Source organism: Colias eurytheme, chromosome 6 (assembly GCF_061535395.1).
Source record: "Colias eurytheme isolate Ceu_HAF_F1 chromosome 6, ilColEury1 Martin Lab GWU primary, whole genome shotgun sequence".
Classification (NCBI taxonomy): Eukaryota; Metazoa; Arthropoda; class Insecta; order Lepidoptera; family Pieridae; genus Colias; species Colias eurytheme.
This window is the reverse complement of record NC_142985.1, coordinates 10,954,372-10,969,531: the sequence shown is the minus strand read 5'-3', so window position 1 is coordinate 10,969,531 and position 15,160 is coordinate 10,954,372. Positions and strand designations below refer to the sequence as shown.

At 32.3% G+C, this 15,160-nt stretch overlaps 1 protein-coding gene and 1 long non-coding RNA gene across 2 annotated transcripts in view; one reads left to right on the top strand and one right to left on the bottom strand.

Annotated features, from left to right (window-relative positions):
* The window catches only part of egr (TNF superfamily member 12 eiger), a 42,405-nt gene that overhangs the window by 1,935 nt on the left and 25,310 nt on the right, over positions 1-15,160 (top strand). The window lies entirely within an intron of this gene.
* Positions 7,018-7,896, bottom strand: LOC149908019 (uncharacterized). The gene is made up of 2 exons (XR_016456819.1): positions 7,527-7,896; positions 7,018-7,172 (listed from the first exon to the last, which is right to left on the bottom strand). It is a non-coding gene; the product is annotated as an uncharacterized LOC149908019 (long non-coding RNA).

Sequence of the window (15,160 nt, the reverse complement as noted above, 5' to 3'; positions counted from 1 at the left end):
TTGGATCAAATCATTGAAATGTTAATTAATTATTTTGTGTACCGCAAAGCAACGGAAAAGTACAGCGCACGTTAAGCTCGAAAACTTTTCAATTCAAATGAAAATAGGACTGTAATAGACGTAGTGATTTACAATGTAAGTGGTTACGATGAATAAATACTGACTCATTACCCAATTCGCAGGAACCGATAATAAAACATGGAATAACAAGGTTATTTCTGAACGCAACAAAAGCAATATTGTTAAAGGTTGTGGCGTGTGTGCCAAGATATGCGAGCGATTGTAAATATTTTGGCTCGAAATTTTGAAAACACCATGCGAAATGTTTTCAATACAATTTTCATTATATGTGGGTAAGGAGCGAGATATGGTTAGGAGTATAGATTCACAACGTTGTGTACTTGAAAATTGTATTATTGCACATACTGTATCTCCAGTCATATTCACGGTATGAGATTGACGTAGACATCAGACAGTAGGAAACAAAAAACAGATTTTAAATCGTATACTAGTTACCTATATGTTCTAATTTTTTTAAGTTTCACCTAATGTGTATGCAAAGTGTGTAATGTGTATATCCGCATAATAATATTAAATTGTTAATAGAGATGATGTTCTATGTATAGTATTATATTACCTGTGGCTCTATAATGACAACTAGTATGGAAATAGGCATACATATTATATGCATAGAATGTTAGGAATATTATTGCAATAACAGGGTAACTGAGTTGTGGAATTGAATGTCATTAAACACGCGCAATGAGAACATTTATAAAAAATACATAATATAAGTATATAGCATGTACTTTATTTACATATGCATACACAAATTATAGAATTACCTATATTAATTTAACAAAAGCCTTGTTAATACACATGCAGATAAAGCCAGCATGCTACCTACTTACCTAGACTTCTGAAGTAAAATAAAAAGTACGCTTTAGCAGCAGAGCCGATTTTCACTAGAAGAGTCATTTGTTTGTAATTTCTAAAGTTTCCTTTCTGATATAAACGTAAAATTATTACGAATGGTATCAAATTTAAAAGTAAGTACTCAATTTGCCAAAATCTCATAAAGTAGTTTTTTATTTATTATTCATTTCTTGAAGCGCCGTCCGGCGTAAAATATCCTTTTACACACGAGCATTTTTCACGTTGTTGGCTTCGATTATTATTTTTCTTTACATAAAATTTATTGAAAATGTCCACAGATATTTCTGTCCATAGTCTTAATACTTAGCATCATTGACCATATTAAATTGTATTGTCGGACATCCGCATGTCGGCTCCAACCGGTTTTGTTCGCAAACCTGTTGCTTCTCTTGATAAAAAATGATGCAGACACCGCCGTGACTGAACTTTGGTTGCGTAATTCACTTAATTTAGTATTAGATTGTTGTAAATAAAAGGGTAACGAAATTATTAAATAGTATGCGATGCATAATGCTCGATTCATTGCAGTAGGCTTACTAAGTACTAACCAAGAGTTTAGTGATCTTACTCGCTATCGACTGCTTAAAAAATTGTATGGAAAATTACTACTGCGCTTCTAGCGCACTGAGAAAACTTATTTCAGTAGGTCGAAATCGTACCGATACAATACTTACGGTAAAGTAAGCTTTCCAAGTGCGTTCCAATTCCTTCGAGTGTATTTATTTATTTAAAGAAATAAAAATAAAATATTTACTCAATAAATAAACACAGAAAAAGTAGCGTAAACACACTTAGTAAGCTTTCTCAAGTGCAATGCTCCAATTTCTTCGAGTGTAAAATTAACATTTCGAGACCCGAAACTGGAAATCAGCCCCCATACTATGTCGTTTTAAAGCAGTGTTATTTCCAGTGTGGAAAAATGACTTTGCGACACTGGAATTAACATTGCGATAAGACGTCATGGTGACCCTCAGTTCTGTATATCATAATTATATTATCTGTAGTATAACGTTCCTTATTTATCCCAAATTACGAGCAGGTTAGAAGTCATTAGGTAATCTATTTGATAGAGCGAGCTGAGGTTTACACAGATAACACAATCTAGATTCAACTTGTCGCCGAGAATTAGCTATTCTAAATAGGTTTGCTTTGATAGTGATCTGATTTACATGAGACTATGTCAAGGTGACTTGTTCTAATTCATGATGTTTTCTTAGGCATGCGATAAAATCATAAAACACATAAAAAGCGTTACGCCATTTTATTAATATGTTTCTAGTGTAAACACTAAAACGGTTATAAAATAACATCTAAACTAAAATATAAATTAATCTTATCGTTTACGTGCTTAAATAGGTATGTTTATAAATATTTTACCCATGAAACCATTTGAAGAATTTTCAAGTACTTTACTAACTAGTAGGAATTGAAATGTATTTAATATTTATAATTAAATATACTCCACTATAAACTTCAACAAATTCTGAACACGTGCCATGATACTGTTATTAAAGTCGCGTAACTTTTCTAATATTGTGTCTTGACAATATTAAATCCTTGTCTATTCTTGTAATAAAGACTTGTTATTAATTCTGGTTTCATCAAGTTATAATATACATATTTTAAGACGAGTATTCTGCTCAATAGTTGGTGCTATAATAAAATATGTACTATACAATATTAGTAAGGTACATTGAAATAATGTTTGCCTGATGAGACCTTCTCATAGTGCGAATGATTAGATATTTAATTTTGCAGAAAGCTTTAGGGTTGTATTCTGAGATTTTAGATCTTTCCAAGAAAATAAAAGCTTCATCTTGTTTAAATGTTTATATGTATTGTAAACTCGTATCAAATCATGGCCACTATTAAAATTAAACAGATTTATGAAATATTTACAATATAATGCCGATATTAATAGCGTCCTAAAATTTGAATCCCGCGATTTCGCAGGATTAGCGTCATAGAAAATCAAATGTGGTCGCGTAAAACGTTGAATTTTAAATAGATTCAGTGGGCGTTAGTTTACAAACGTGTGTTGGGCGATGGCCAATTTTTACAGGTAAAATTTAAATTAGAAATAGACAGATTTGAAAAGTTCATGACTTTTCGTTTTAATTGGATTATTACGTAGAAAACAAATGCTGTCAGTGCGGAATACCCATAACTATTTGGTAATCTGTGATAATAGTTCCATATAATATTATCTTCTTCATTATTACCCATTGATTGTGTGTTTTCGTTGTATACTATTTATAATTTGGAATGTTAACGTGCTCAACATCATCATCACTATGAAGGGGACCTAGTGCTTATTTAATTTAATCGACTTATGTGTAGATACTTTAATAAGGGCCGATTTTTCAATGCTTGGATAAAACTTATGCATCCAATAAAGTATTACACGATAATATTAAAATGTCACGTAAACTGTCAAATACGGGCAATTAGAATACGTTTTTAAAATGGTAGTTTTATACATTATTCCACGAATAAGTTTTATCCAAGCATTGAAAAATCGGCCCTAAATGTACTATAGATAAACCCTTATTTATATAGATGTGTTCAAAGGCGTTATGAATTGTGTGACAAAGGCAAAGCAAGACACGTCACGAAGCGAGTTCACGACCTATGATTGTTATCACAGAAGGTGTCCGCGTTAGTTTAAACGGACTTAGGGCGGCTTTATACAATGCGGTTTTTTGATAAGAAGAAAAGATAGAAGCAAATTAATAAGCTTCTGACGTATCATGTAGGTATGTTATAAAGAAAATGTAGATAGAGTAGGGCAAGCAGCTTTTATTGGGTACAAATTTTCAGTTAATTCAAAAAATTTCTTTTTATGATAGGATCATTTTAAAGACCGATAGAGAGATAATAATTAATAACTCAGGCTACGACTATTGTAAATATCTCACTCCCTAGTTGTCTCTTGAGATAACCGTCATAAAAAAGAAAATGATGAAAATCATGCGCCTTAGAAACCTGTAAGAAAGTTTTGGTCTGAAAACAGGAGAAATTAGGAGTCGTCTCAACAAAAATATCATTCAAATAACTTACATGGCTTTTTAAATTTAGTGCAGGTGTTTATAGACTATATGTAATTAGATTTAGAAATGGCTGCAAAGAAATGTAATTTTGTCATGAAAATAAGGAAAGATTTTTACACACTCTATCTTTAAATTTCTTAAAATGATCACGATTTAAGTGTTTATTCTAGAAAACATAACATTTGGTGAGCATAACATCTATTAACATATTCATGGCTTTTTGCAAGTATAAAATACGTTAATCAAAATGTTTATTTAACGCTTTTATTACGGCATCCAAAGTACGTGTTAAATGCTAATGATATATAAATTCAAGAGAGCGCTGTCTCATACTTGCTTTGTAAATCGTGAATTTGATAATATTTACTTTAATGTTTGAGAATATTTCATATTAAATATTATAATGTTGAGGAAAATAAGGAGCGAATGTAACTAAACAGTAAATAAGTTAGGACTACATTTTTGTATTTTGTGATATTAGTTTTAGTCTTGCTTTAGTAAAAATCAAATAAAGAATTACTAAGCCTTTTCTTCGTTTCTTTTGTTCTTAAAAGCGAATGAAAAAATACTGTTCATGAAATAATAAGTGTTTTAAATTTTTTTTAATCAGTTGCAATCGTTCGTGCAATAAAGCCCTAAGCTGAATCGGGATTACACTTAAATCTAATTAAAGTGGACACTGACCCACGCCCGCATTACAAAACATGCATTTTATTGGAGTCTGTGTATCTGATCATCCAATGACTCACTAAACGATTTACCTACAATATTTTGGCAAGCTTTTGTCTCCTAAATGTCACTCAAATAAATTATTATTTTAATTACCCTATTGAGTCCATTACGAACCTTTGCGTTGTATTTGTTTATTTTATGTTTCAGCTTCACTTTATGCAAAATCAATAATGGAATACAACCAATTTTTATTCGAATGTGGAATGTGTGGGAGCGTCCTTATAGAATACTAGCTTTCCACCCGCGGCTTCGTCCGCGCAGTCAAAGAAAAACCCATATGGTTCCCGTTCCCGTGGGATTTCCGGGATAAAACCTATCCTATGTCCCGGGGTAAAAAGTAGCCTATGTCCTTTCTCGGGTATCAAAATATCTCTATAGCAAATTTCATGCAAATTGGTTCAGTAGTTTAGGCGTGATTGAGTAACAGACAGACAGACAGAGTTATACTTTCGCATTTATAATATTAGTATGGATTGCATCAAAATAGAATAATTTATGTTATACTTATTTGAAAATTTGAGCTTTGATCCTTTGCCTATTAAAATCAAAAGATATTTATAGGCGCTTAGCTCAACATCAACTTTTAGACATCAAAACAGCAACTTTTAGACATCAAAACTTGCAATCAAGTAGAGAGGAATAAAGTTTACAGTTAAGAGTTAAGACCTAACTTTATCTACTATATAATCTGTCCTTAGGCGAGAATCCGCCATCGTTAAAGTTCCCGCCCAACTGTAGTGTTGCGTCATAGCTAGAAAATAAATTTCTTATCTGTTCTATTGTCAGGCTGTTTGTTACATTGTTGGACGCTTTTCAAAGATAAGTCTAGTGGAAAGTTCAAGTTTCTGTGTTTGAAGTTTCCTTTCTTAATATCTATACTAGTTGATCACTTCATCAATATTAATTACGTTTTTATCGAAAGAATTTTGATGGCATATCGATGCTGCAATTTTAATAATCCTGTATCATTCTTTATATTATCTATCTTTAATCTTTATCTACACCTACATGTATAGGTAGGATTCGATGTCTTGTCAAAATCTAAATCGGCAAAACTATTCATAGTATTAAAACGGGCTTGATTTAAAAAGTTAAGGAAAATATAGTTGGGAAAATTCCTTTAAGAAAAATTTGCAATGAAAATGAATATAATCGATTGAGTTAGAAACTGCCAACTGAAAGCCCTGTGCCATATGTACATGTTAGTACTATTAAGTAGATACCCATTCTGTGGCCATATTCCCTGCCGTCGGCATCATCAAATGCATTCATCTATGCAAAAGTCGTGTAAGATCATAACCGCAATTGCCTTGACAATAGTTTATTGGGCTTGCAGTTCTTTAATTAGTGAACGCACATTCATACTAATCAGACTAATTAACAACAAATCAACTGTTCCTAGAAATCTGTACGATACTTGGGTTTTCACACGGGCATAGAGTATAGACATCCGGGATGAAATAATTAAGATAACATAGTAAGGGTATCAGTGTAATGCAGGAAGCATCAAGTGGATAAAAAAAGACGGGTTGCACTCCGGGAGTGCCGGCAGAAGTGAAAACTTGATTATTAACGTTGAGCATCACTACATAGTATAAAACAAAGTCGATTTCCCTGTCCCTATGTCCCTATGTCCCTTTGTACGCTTAAATCTTTGAAACTACGTAACGGATTTTGATGCGGTTTTTTTTAATAGATAGAGTGATTCAAGAGGAAGGTTTATATGTATAATAACATCCATTAAATAGCGGAGAAGTACTGTTATTTTTGAGGTTTCTAATGTGATGTCGTAAAAAATTACATTTTTTCCGCTTACATTGCAAACGCAGGCTGAACCCTATGAGTTTTATCAAAATAATGTACTAAGTATTATACACATTGAAAAGGTCTACAGAAAAGTCCGCGATGGTATATGTCTATCTCTTATGGATAACCCACAATAGCTTTTTTTGTCATTTACTTTTTACGGCAAATAATGGCTAATTTTCGATGCGATTTTAACCAATACAGCATTAATCCTTAACCAATTAAATACCTTGAATACATTGTTCATTTAATGGGTATAACCGCGAAAAATTGTACCGTTACATTCATGACATCATAACAAACGTTACATACATGACTGAATGTTACTTACATGACCATTATAAAGCTTAGTACATATATCAGTTATCTTTTCTTCCTAGCATTAAAAAGTTAACGTCGACACGGTGTCTTACACTCACACGACAGGAAAAAATGGAGATATAGGTAGGTAAAACCAATTCATATCATAAAATAATGAATTAAAACAAAAAGATGCATAAATCAAAATTGTATTGAAAAAAATTGATATTTTTTCCGCTTTTTATTCCTTTCTGCATTTTTCGTTTGTAGTTCTTTATATTTCTCGGGATTTTGAACTTATAACTTCTCTCGATATTTTTTTTGCCTTTCGGCATTCGTCAACGCCATCTGTAATTTAAAACATATTAAGGTAATGGAAAACTATAGATAAAGACCAATCCAATGATATCTTGCACATCAAAATCCGTTCAGCCGTTTAGATTTGAAAATATTATCGTCCTTTTTTCGCGCAATTTTTTAATAGACCTATGTGTTCTAAGCCTAACAATATGTCATGACTGTAACGTAACACATTTCGTTACACATCGTTACAATCATGACAAAAAATGCGGGCGACATAACCTTAAATTAAAATTACTACTCGATTGTGAATGCTAAGAACCACGAAGTAGTCTGATTCTTTAGTTTTATAGTAAACTTACGTAAAGATTTATAATAATAAGACAGAATATATATACTTACCTCGCAATCAAACACTTTAAATACCCTTTTTTCGAGCGACAAATCTCACATCAACACAAAACACCATTTCTCTCAAAGAAAAAATGGCTGCTTTTGTTTTTTAAATGTTGCCAGCATGCCAAATAGTGTTGCCACTCAACAAAATAAGAGAAGGATTCTGATAATTCTTATAGTATGGCAGTTAGAGACGTTACATACGTGACGTTACACACGTATAAAAAAAGTGGACAGTTTTTTAAATAATAATAAAAAATCGATTAAGGCCTTGTGCATTAAAAGATTTTTATGTACATGTTGAATAAGAACCGAATAACTTAAATTTTTCATAAAAATGCGAGTCAGTCATACCATTTCGTAGGGGTTATCAGTTTTTGTCACAAGGGTGTTAGGTGGACAAATATTTTTTATATGGACAGAAAAGTGGAGCCAGTAAAAAAAAATATAAAATAAAATATTTCTGCAAGAGATAGATTGAGTTTTATGAAATAATCTAAAAGAACACAAGCATACCTTTTATTACATATCTAACAAAACACTTGTTGTCAAAAAACGTTGATGCCATATAAGAAATAAAATGGGAACATTGAAAAAATAATTCATGTACAATTTTTCGCGATTTTACCCTAATATAGATCTATATGGCCCTTTACACCGTATGATTTAAGTGAATATTTTCGAAGATATTAAGAATTTAAAAATTGCGGGAGGTAGCGTTTGCGGCGGTACCGGCCGGCCCGGCTATCTATATTTTTATACCCGTGCAAAGCCGGAGCGGGCCGCTATGTTTTTATATACAACGTTCACAGTTTTTCTGTAGTGTATTTAGTATCAGCATTGCACCCGTGCGAAGCCGGGGCGGGTCGCTAGTGTTTGATATTTTGGAATGGTATCCGTCTTACGCTTTTTCGATCAGGTCACGTGTCCTGACGCGAGTTTAAGATTTTATACCCATTACAGAAAAAGTGCTCAACGCCGCTAAAGAAGTTTTCACTTCAAAAATATAAAATTGCATTTAAGTAACACTTATTAGCTGTCTAATATACCTACCCGTAAATACGTACTGCAGTCTGCAATAAACGACACGTTTTTACTTAGATCCAATAATGTATCTGCTTCAGTATATTCTGTATTTTGTGTTCTTCAAAATAATAGCACTAAGCAGTCAGAATAATATGGCAATAATTTTGCAATTAAGAGTAATTTAAATTCGTTAATATTGTGCATTAAAAGATAATCCAAAGCAAATTAAAAGATTACGACAGTCATAATAGCAAACGATTCTTGGAAACTAGCAAAGATAATTATGTCTATGTGAATTTTTTTTGACAAAAGATGCCGCAATACACATTACGCGATAAAATATTAGCGTATGCAAATATTAACACTATTATTCGTTCAAAGCTAACGTTCAGCGTATTTAAATTCTTAAATAACCTAATGTGATTTTTACGGCAGATTTGTTTTATTATGGTTTCAAATATTCATAGCCATAGGTATACCTATACATAATATGATGATAAAATCAACATACGTAAACGACGGACATAGGAACATCTGTGTGACTCTATATTTTAAAGTTTCTACAAACTGTTGGCTACCTTTTGTCAGTTACAAAATATAAATACCTATTATAAAATAGCTTTGAATGTGATTGAGTCTTTAATAATAATAAACCACGTTATTTTGATTATAGTGTTGTATTACAATTTCTCGTTAAATGCAGGTAGGGGCATTGTTTTGAAACAAGACCAAATGGTTTAATTGTTATGGAAAGAAAGATTTCAGTTATAATTTACACTTGCTCGTAGTTCTTGATAATGTAATTTTAAAAATATGATTGTTATGTTTTCTTAAGAAAATCTTTTATTTTAAGTTGTCGTTATCTATCATCTTAAAGTTAGGACTGTGATCATTTAATTAATTTATTCTTTTTGTACCTACAAAATTTGAATCATGATGAAATAACAAAAACAAGTTCATTTTAATGACAATATAGGAAATAATGAAATAAAATATTACGTATACGTTAAGATTCATAAACATTAACTGAAAATGTAGAGATGGTACAGATATTCGCTTTACGGTTCTAGATAAAATTTGTAGAAATTCCTTAATGTCAATATTATAATAAAGATCGAGTTGGATAATCTTCAAAATAACACATTGTTGTATTTTTATAGCGGCTATAAAGTTTTATACAACACGTTTTAGCGAACGTTATAACTTATAAAGCAATAAATTTTAAGGTAAAAACGATTTAATGGGTTTTGTTTTTGTATTATAATAGATAACAATAGCTCTAAAGTCTAAAGCAATTGAGTTTGTCCTTGGTTTTATTTATCATCTCGAATATATTATGAAGGATATCTCAATTCTTAATCTTACGGGATTAATGTAGGTAAATTTAAGTGGAATTCAGCGAAAGGAAATAGGGACGGGACTAAGTGCTTTCCACGGATTATAAAGGATTGAAGCTTATTAATAATTATTTCCTTATTTAAGAAAAGGCTGCCTAAAATCAATCGATTAAATCTCTACCTTAATTTTTCTTCGTTCAATTCAGACGATTATAACAACAGAATAAATATAACAAAATAAAGGTTAAAATAAAAAATCCACAGAACATTCAATATCTAAATATCAAAGGTTGTATTTCAAAAAGAAATTATGCTTTCGTAAATCACTCGGAAATTTGGTTCTATTTTTGTTTCACGATATTTTTTTAAATCGAAAACAAATGAGATATATACGTATAATAGGTAGTTCAGTTAATAATATTTGGTATTGCAAGAGCATAAGAGTCAAAACATTTTAAACTATAGGTAGAAATATTTAAAAGAAATACGTAGGTAATCTTATTGTTAACAGTTGACACGATTCTCAGAATAAATGCTACAAAAATTAAACAATAGACAAATATACAATGACCTATAATTTATTTACATTGCGATAATCGTATTTTACTTTTAAAGTATATTCCTGATAATTGATTATAAACAGTAGGTATTAGAATATGAATGGATAATAAACTTACCTACTTATTTCAAACACGAAGAGTATCAATTACCAATATAACAAATTAAGTTGTTTGAGTTGTGTATCGATCATTTGTGTAACTAAAGTTTGACTAAAAAAGCACAGATTGCTAAATCTTTACAAAGTATGTAAAAGATTGAGCCACTCATTGTTTTTTCTATGCGAGATATTGTACTACGTGAATACTAATAATGGTCCTAGAATGCTATTCAACTTTAAATTTAAATATATGTAGTTAATATAGTTTGTTAAGTGTTAAATATTTGTACAAGGTACGATGGGATTGTCATGGTCCTTTAGGACAAAAATCCCTAAAAAAAATATTAAAAAAAAGATACTTATATTGGTCAAAACTAACGCAATCATAGGAATAGAGTAACTTCCATTCCTATGATTGAGTTGGTTTTTACATTTTTCCCATTGGTTCCAACTCGATAACTCCGTAATCCTTACTAATATTATAAATGCGAAAGTAACTCTGTCTGTCTGTTACTCAATCACGCCTAAACTACTGAACCAATTTGCATGAATTTGGTATGGAGATATTTTGATACCCGGGAAAGGACATAGGCTACCTTTTATTGCGAAATATGTACAACGGGCGAAGCCGGGGCGGACCACTAGTATACATATATGCAAAAAGTATACTTAATCAGTTATTTTATTTTATTACATCTGCGTACAATACACAATTTTATTGGCCTTAATTTACATGAATTCATTCAAAAAATAAGTACAAGTTACTCATCAACAGATGTCATACTTATACAGTTATGAATGCAAATATAAATTCATTATAATATTATCGACGTTAAATCCTTATTGGGTCAATTCAGTTAATGACGCCAGTGTGGTTTCATGAGAATATACCAATTGTCATAATTATAATAGACTTTATCGTATAATAACAATTATACCGTGGAGATTTCATTACGCATGCTATGGTGTGTGAATCATAGCGATAGGGACTATTATTGGTTTATTGTTGTACATTAATTATATACCCTATAATGCATTCATAATGGGGCTTTAATGAATCAGCTGTTTATTATTAACTAGTTGCGCCCCGCGGTGTCACCCGCGTGGCTCCGCCCCTGTTGGTCTTAGCGTGATGATATATAGCCTATAATGGTGAATTGGGCAAAATCCGATCAAACGATAGTACCATAAAACTTGTCAACTCTGGTAGGGTCATTGACAAAAGTGCTGATGTTGCGCTTGCTTTTGAAGATTTCTTTAGTAGTGTCCCTGCTAGTTTAACTAAGAATTTAAATTCGTCTTCAGCGCTTGCAGAGTCTTTATTGAGGGATCACGTTGCTGAGTGTAACAAATTATTTGAATTGCGACACGTGACTGCTGATGAAATTGTTAAAACTTTTAAAACATTAAATTTAAAAAAAACATGTGATCTCTGGGGTATGTCTGTAAATTTAGTAAATAATATCATAGAAAACATTGCCAATCAACTAGCGTTTATATTTAATCAGTGTTGCGACTGTGGTATATTCCCTGATTTACTAAAGTTTAGCAAAGTTATTCCTTTATTTAAAAGTGGTGACCAAGAAGACAGTAATAACTATAGGCCAATTTCCATGTTACCAACTTTGAGCAAAGTCTTCGAGAAACTAATTTTAAACCAATTAAATAGTCATTTTGCATCAAATGGTTTACTGCACGCCAAACAGTATGGATTCACAAAGGGGCGCTCTACCACTGATGCCGGAGTAGCTCTTTTGTCACATATATACAAAGCATGGGAAAATTCAAAGAATGCTTTGGGGATATTCTGCGACCTTTCTAAGGCTTTCGACTGTGTAGAACATTCCACTCTATTACGGAAACTAAATTTTTATGGTATCAAAGGTTTAGCTCAGGATCTCATAGCTTCATATCTTCAGAACAGGGTACAAACCGTTGTCGTTAATGGAGAGAAATCTCGCGGTGCGCCGATTAACATAGGTGTTCCGCAGGGATCTATCTTAGGACCGTTTTTGTTCTTAGTGTATATTAATGACCTACCTTATTATTTGCAGGATATGTGTGAAATAGTACTGTTTGCAGATGACACCTCATTAATTTTTAATGTGGATAGACATGACACAAATGTTGACGAAGTAAACTCTGCTCTTTTACGCATATCCAATTGGTTTAATGCTAATAATTTACTATTAAATACAAAAAAAAACAAATTGTGTAGAATTTATCCTCCCAAATGTAAAAAAGGTGAAAAGGAATATTATTTTAAACGGGGAGGTATTAAACCCTGTGGAATCGACTGTTTTTCTTGGTTTGACATTGGATGAGAAGCTTCAATGGGGGGCCCATGTCACCACCACCGCTGCTAAGCTCAGCTCAGCTGCATATGCAGTTAGAAGAATAAGGCATCTCACCGATGAAGAAACGGCTAGATTGGTTTACTTTAGCTACTTTCATAGCATAATGTCCTATGGAATTCTGCTATGGGGCAGGGCTGCAGATATAGAAACTATATTTATATTACAGAAAAGAGCCATACGCTCTGTATATAATTTGCGTGCTCGAGACTCACTAAGAGATCTCTTTAAGAATACTGGTATCCTTACTGTACCGTCGCAGTATATATTTAATAATATTTTATATGTACATAATAACGCTTACTTACACACAAAAGTAGGAGATAGACATTGTTATGACACAAGAAACAGAAATAAAATTGAAATGCCATTATTCCGGCTAGCTAAAGTTAAAAATTCATTTATGGGCCAAGGTATACGCTTTTACAACAGAATTCCTCATAATATTAAAGAGTTTAGTAGTTCTAAATTTAAATCTTATATAAAAAATGTACTTGTCAAGAGAGCCTATTACAGTATTAAGGAATATATGGAAGATAAAAACCCATGGAGGGTTGTCGCGTAAAAACCACAGGACAGTTCTTTGGCATATTATGATATTACATATTATGTAATTTGTAAAATTGTAAATCTGACATGATTAAAAAGAGCAACTATGGAGTTTCTTGCCGATTCTTCTCCGTAGATACTGCTTTCCGAATCGGTGGTAAATGTTAAAAATATGTACTTAACGACGTTTCAAAAGTGCTTCTAGAAGAAGTCTAATTGAATAAATAAATGTTTGAGTTTGAGTTTGAGTTTATAGCCTTCCACGATAAATGGGCTATCTAACACCGAAATAATTTTTCAAATCAGACCAGTAGTTCCTGAGATTAGCGCGTTCAAACAAACAAACTCTTCAGCTTTATAATATTAGTAATTAGTATATATTGTGTTGTTTTTCGACTTCCATTTTATAGTCTATGAAATAAATAGGTGATTACAGATGTTGGTAATCAGTTACAATATTTTTGGGTTTTTCATGTGGAACGTTCGAACTGTTCGAACTTCAACGAAAAGGATCATAGTGTGACTTTCATAATAGGTTCTGTATCGTTGCTTCGTAGTAGTTTCAGTACCCATTGAAAATATGAGCCATAAACTTTATACTATTTAATGAAACCACATTCTTGAAGCACAACTTCTATATGACGTCAATCTTTTGACGCGAAGGATTGACGTCATTATGAAGTCTTGCCAAACTTTAAGGGATTGTGAATAAAAGCTGGCTTGTAAGGGATTTAGTTGAGATTGCATTAGGGATTTCAACTCAATCCTCAGTTAAACAACGTCTCAATAATTCCACAACGTTCAAAACAAAATCAAAGTGAAATATCAAAGATATCGAGCACATTAAGCTCCATAAAGCCGAGAGCATCTGTTTAAGTATGATTTATTCGGTCAATTAAACATTGGGCAGCATTCACACTCGGCTCGAGGCTGGCCGAGTGTTTCAGTGGCCGAGATTAGCGAACGTATGCCGACACATGCCTTGCCACTTGCTAAAAGTTTCTCAAGTGCCCTATTTACAGAGGTGAATCAGTTATAGTTTTACACACTATCTACATAGCATTGAATGGAATTTTATTTATAAAAAGTTTATATGTACACGCAACGGTTTTTACTGGACTCCAGAATGTCTTATAGATGATTGCACTATAAGACCAGCCGTCGTAATGCGTCCCGGTGGTTATGTGATTTCTTAATTAGTAGTAACTTCCTAACTGAAAAAAAAACAAATGTTGAATTGCAAATTGATAATGTACAAAAAAACCAAGACCATTAATTAAGTACCTATAACGACAAAAAACGAATAATTGCATTTTTTTAAGCACGAATCTCTTTACAATAACATATTCTGTATATTTACTAGACCGACGTTTAATACACATAATAAATGTACCACTTACCCTTGTCTGGATGGTTCTTTAGATGAAGTTGTATCAAAAGCACGTGCAACCCAGTGGAGTGAAAACGGGAGCGAAGTCGGTCACTAGTAACGCAGACCGGCAGACCGCGCCTTCGTCTGAACGTATAAAGTGCCCATTGTTTGCTTTACAGGTCAAAAGGAAAATTTATGTACTTATAGCAATGTATTCCACCCGCCTGAAACTCATTCAGGTGTTCAGTTGGACCATGACGCGATAATGTAGCAATGGGGACTGAAAACAATTGATACATTATTTTGACTGCACTTTTGTTTGATTATTGAAGTGAAAATTCCTT